General features: G+C 45.1%; 1 protein-coding gene and 1 pseudogene across 1 annotated transcript in view; both read right to left on the bottom strand.

The window, feature by feature from the left end:
• Window positions 1-209, bottom strand: part of LOC105993153 — a 14,375-nt pseudogene extending 14,166 nt beyond the window's left edge.
• LOC105991535 (TELO2-interacting protein 2-like) overlaps window positions 1-5,713 on the bottom strand; it is a 25,870-nt gene that overhangs the window by 18,910 nt on the left and 1,247 nt on the right. The gene's annotated exons all lie outside the window — the stretch shown is intronic.

Genomic DNA, 5,713 nt, shown 5'->3' on the forward strand with positions numbered 1-5,713 from the left:
CGCGCGAGCTCAGGCCGTGGGTTCAAGCCCAGGAGACATAGAGACACAGAGACACAGACAGACACACACACACACACACAGAGACAGACAGACAGACACACACACACACAGAGACAGACAGACAGACACACACACACACACACACACACACACACCTACGGTGCCTGCAAGTTTTCCCTCACACCAACCATCTTGAGCGGCGTCCGGGTCACACTAGCACGATTGCCGGAAAGCACAAGCTAACTTCCGCCGGTACTGCCGCAACGCACCGCTCCGTGACTTGTAGTCGTAAAGCAATTAAGAGCCTGGCTGGGGGGGGGCCAAAGAGGAGAAAGAGCAAAAAAAGGTGGGTCTAAGGATAGTAATTTGCATAGAGACGCATCCGCCCCCTCATTTTATCTTTATTTTCATTTGTTAGAGGGGAAAGAAACAATAGTCACAAAACATCCGTAGTATGAGCTAAATCCTACGTGAAAGTATAGCTCAATACTGTATCTGTCTGGACGGTATTACTCACCCTTTCTTAAAAATGAGTCGCACATACTTAGGAATTTTTTCCCAAGAAGATATGGCTGATCCTTTTCCGGTTCATAAGCGTGATGATTGGGTTCTCACGCGCTTGCGTGACATGTGCCTCCCTCTAAACCTTGTTACGACGTGGGCACATTACCCTTCTGACGTGAACTGGGGGTCTTTCTTTTTCTTGTGGACGTCAGACCTTAGCTTTGTGTTAGTCTCTTCCCCGGGTTTTAGTAGTATTGTTGAGTTTCGGATGCGAGGGGAGCGCTACGTGCAATTCTTGGTTTCGCTCCCCTCAGTGTTGCTTTCCAGCCGGTGGGGTTTCGCCACCCCAGTTCCCTGGCAAGCTCTGCCTAGGATCTCCGGGAAGGCCTGGCTCAGGGCCCGCGGAGCGATCCCGCCCTTGTTCACCACCAGGGGTCGCGGTTTGCACGGCCTCCTCTCGGCGGACCCGCCCATCGCTGTCCCGGGACATGCATTCATAAGAGACTTTGGGGTCCTTCCAGTGTCTAGGCCCCCCCGTCCAGAGAAAGCACGGCAGAGGAGGGGTATGTGTGTGTGTATTCGGCAACCCTGTGTCCTAAGTGCATTCTCATTAAAAAAAAAAAAATACCGGTTAGAACTTTTAAAAGTAAAAGAATTAAATATACAGAAACCATTTAGAACAACGGTCCTAAGATAGTTCTATTGGTTTAATAATATCACGCTTGTAAACCTAGCTACCCAGGAGGTTGAGATCTAAAGATCTGGGATCCAAACCAGAGAAAACATTCTTACATCCAAGGACCCAGCAAAAAGCTGGAAGTGGAGGCGTGGCTTAAGTGGTAGGGCACAGGCTTTGCCCTGAAAAAGCCACCAAGCAAGAGTGCCCAGGCCCTGACTTGAACTTTCACTTTTATTTCCTCTTTCATGGAGACTTTTGTCCTCCGGTCCCCATCTCCTCCTCTTTCATTTGGCCTTCTCTTCCCTGACCAATTGGTGGCACTCACGATTTTCCTAGCAATCCCAACCCCTGATAACCATTCCCCCCCACCCCCCAAGGCTCAAGTACAGCAAGATGCCAATCAATAAGGAGCTTATTATATCTCTCCTGTATGTCTGTATGTGAGGGTTTCTTCCATGTAGTCCTGGTGGTAAATGGATTTCAGCTCTGCTTCGATGGGAGGAAAAGTACTTGTATTGTAGACATCCCCTCCTCTGCACTGAGTTTCCTGAAGCCAACCACCATGTCTTTATGCTCAGTTCCTGGCACAATTGAGTCATGCAATAGACGCTTATTGAATACACATGTCCACCCACAAAGGATTGGCTGTATAAATCACCGTTCATGCACACAATGCAGCTCTGTGAGGTTATTTATGCAAGACAAAAATGGGCCATTCCGTGGACTCCAGGATATATGCTTAAGTGAAAAGAGCAAGACCTCAGCCACAGACATGTTGCCTGGCTTGCAGGAAAGATCCCATTTACGATCTAAACGAATTTTTTCACTCAGAAGGGCCAATCATCACTCAGAGAGACTGATTTCTAAACTAAAACAAGCAATGTAGAGCATCCCCTAGCATTTTGATGGCTGTCAAATACTACTGAGGCTATGTAAGAAGGACCCAAGTGCCCGGATGAAAGGGTGCCCACTGGCCAAAGACAATCTGAGCATGAAAAGAATGTTTCCTGTCACAATTGAAACATGATTATATGCCAAACAAATGAATTCAGCGATACTAGAGAGAAAAACATGTCTTCATTCACCTTCCAACCACCTAAGGAATCATCTATTTTCAAAATTGGTGAAATAAGAGAAAGAAACTAAGCATTTGTTCTGCTACATATTTCAGGGCACCTAAATACTGTGTAGACTGATAAATGCAACAGAACTGGTAGCATTAGAAAATCACGATTCACATTAATGAAGCATTGAAACAAGGCAACAGGGCTGTGAAGGTGGCTTAGTTGTAGCATGTTAGCTTTAATAGAAGAAGTTCAGGGATAGTGCCCAGGCTCTGAGTTCAAGTTCAAGCCCTGAGATTGGCAAATAAATAAACCAGAAATCCAAAAAACAAGGCACCTTGGCTTTTAAAAAGATGCCTCATGGGCTGGGAAGGTGGCTCTATGATAGAGTGCTTGCCTTGCATGCATGAGGCCTTGGGTTCGATTCCTCAGCACCACATAAGCAAAAAGAAAAAAGCCGGAAGTGGTGCTGTGGCTCAAGTGGTAGAGCGCTAGCCTTGAGCTTAAGAGCTGAGGGACAGTGCCCAGGCCACAGTTCAGGCCCACGACCAGACCCAAAATAAAATAAAATAAAAAGATGTTTCATGCTTGTAACCCTAGCTACTCAGGAGGCTGAGATCTGGGATCAAAGTTCAAATCCAGCCCAGGCAGGAAAGTCCATGAGACTCATCTCCAACTAAGCTTCCAAAAAGCCTGAGTGGAGCTGTGGCTCAAGTAGTAAAATGCCAGACTTAACTTAAAAAGCTATTCAAGAGAACAGGGGCTGGGCATCAGTAGCCCAAGCATATAATCCTCTGCTATTCAGGAGGCTAAGATCTGAGGATCGTGGTTCCAAGCCAGCCCAGGTAGGAAAAGTCCATCAGAATCTTATGTCCAATTATGTGCGGATAAAAGCCCAAAAGTCGAGCTGTCATTCAAGTAGTAGAGCACTAGTTGAAGAAGAATAATCTGAAACATTTGTGGTGGAAAATTATGGTAGGATGGTAAATGGGAGATAATTTCCTGAAGCACAATCTTTTTTTTTTGGTCATTGGGCCTGAACTCTGGGCCTGGGTGCTGTCTCTCAGCTCTTCTGCTCAAGGCTAGCACTCTACCACTTGAGCCACAGCACTATTTCTGGCTTTTTCTGCTTATGTGGTGCTGAGGAATCAAACTCAGGGCCTCATGCATGCAAGGCAAGCACTCTACTGCTGGGCCACCTTCCCAGCCCCTAAAGTACTCTCTAAATGCACAAAAAGCACTGGGGCTTAGGGTTTTTATCTAAAAGGGGGAGGTTACTAAGCAGCAGAAATCAGACTCTCCCTTTTCACCTTCTCTAAATGATTCGGTGACTACCTAGAGTTCTTCTGGGTGAGGGAAGTTGTGTTCTTTTTAGATCCTCTTTGTCTTTCACAGTTTAATCTTGAGCCTGAGAGTAGGCTCCTTAAGGAGATAGGGACTTCTTCCCCCCTCCCCCAATCCTGGGGCTTGAACCTCAGGGCCTGGGCACTGTCTCTGAGCTTCTTTTGCTCAAGGCTAGCACTCTACCACTTGGAGCCATAGAGCCATTTCTGGGTTTTTCTGTTTATGTTGTACTGAGGAATCAAACACAGTGCTTCACGCATGCTAGGCAAGCACTCCACCACTAAGTAACCTTCTCAGCTCAGGGAAGCCCATGGGGAGAGAATAGATTCTAGTCCAGAAAAGTATTTCCCCATTCCAGTGCTATCAGATTTAGCCTTAATTTTTTTGTGCTGGTCCTGGGCCTTGATCTCTTGGTCTGGGTGCTGTCTTTGAGGATTTTTTTCCCCCTCAATAACTAGTGTTCTACCTCTTGAGACACATCTCCACTTCTGGCTTTTGGTGAGTAATTGGAGAAAAGGGTCTCAAAGACTTTGCTGCATGGGGCTGGCTTTGAACATTAACCCTTAGATCTTAGCCTCCTGAGTAGCTAGAGTTACAGGCATGACAGTCTTTTAGACCTTGGTCATCCTACTGGATACCTAGAAAATAAGACCTTTATATAAACACTTTTTCTTTTCTTTTCTTTTCTTTTTTTTTTGTCAGTCATGGGGCTTGAACTCTAGGCCTGGGGCTGTCTTTCAGAACTTACATTATTAACATTCACATAATTCTTTATTGGCTTTATCAAAACATATACTGTTATTACTAAACATTGCAATAGTATTATTACTAAACATATAATTATCTATCATAATTTAGGATTTCTTTGTTGCAGTACTGGTCTTACCCATACTGCACTGCCTCAGAAATGTATTCCTGAGTCCCATCATTTAATATCTCTTTGCTGTTCTTTTTTGTCTTTAGGAGAAGATATTTGTAAGGTATGCACAAGGATACCTCCCTCCCTCTTGGCTAAGTCTCCACCCAGTATCTGTTACCTAGGTAACTGGCAGACCTGGATCAGTCAACTTCCCCTCCTGCTAGGTCACATCCAGGGCCAACTCTGGTCACATGCCTACCATCTGACCTTAGGAGGGTCCTAGACCCTGAGGTCACATCCAGATCCAGTGTGGACACACCTTTCCCCCACCTGGCCACACCTCTTCCTGTACCTAGCCTAGATAAGTCCTGGCCCAGATAAATCCTGTACTTGGCCTCTCCCCCTTCCCCTCCCCCCCCCAGCCTTTCCTTTTCAGCCATGCCTCTCCACCATGCATGGGGGGGGGGGGGCAGCAGTTTGGTAAATAAACTTCCTCTCCTGCCTGAATAGTGTGTGGTGTTCTCATCGCTACCTAATGAAACCTACCTATTTAATATACCTTACAATATTTAGTAAAGAATGGCAAATACTATATCTCAAATCATTTGAAATAATTTTTTTTCACTACATCAGTAATGGTTAATTTTTGGTGTGCACTTGATTAGATTCAGGTATCCCCAGACAGCTGGTAAAGTATTTTTTTCTAGCTAGGTCTGGAAGAGATTGGCATTTGGATCAGAGTATTGAAGATCACTTACTCAATGTGAGAAGACACCACCTAATTAATCCAGACATTGAATCGAACAAAAAGGTAGAGGAAAGGGGAACTTTCTGGAACTGAGATACTTGTCATCTCCTGCCTGTTCTTGGACATCAGAACTCAGATTCCTAAGCCTCTAAGCCTTCCAGTGGAACTTGGACTTACGCCTGAATTATACCGCCTCGTTCCAGGGACATCCAGCTTTCGGAGTATTTCTCAGCCCCATAAGTGTGTGAGCCAATTCTAATAATAAAAATCACCTCTTAATATATCTTTTCTTTTTTTATATTTTTATTGTGATAAATGTAATGTACAGAGGGGTTACAGAAAATGTACTTTTTTTTTTTTTTGTCATGGGGCTTGACCTCTGGGCCTTGGCACTGTTCCTGAGCTCTTCAGCTCAATGAGAGTGCTCTACCACTTGAGCTACATACAGCACCACTTCTGGTTTTCTGGTGGTTAATTGGAGAGTCTCAAGGATTTTCTTGCTCAGGCTTTTTTTT

The sequence above is a fragment of the Dipodomys ordii genome, unplaced genomic scaffold (genome assembly GCF_000151885.1).
Source record: "Dipodomys ordii isolate 6190 unplaced genomic scaffold, Dord_2.0 Scaffold4, whole genome shotgun sequence".
In the NCBI taxonomy this organism is placed as follows: Eukaryota; Metazoa; Chordata; class Mammalia; order Rodentia; family Heteromyidae; genus Dipodomys; species Dipodomys ordii.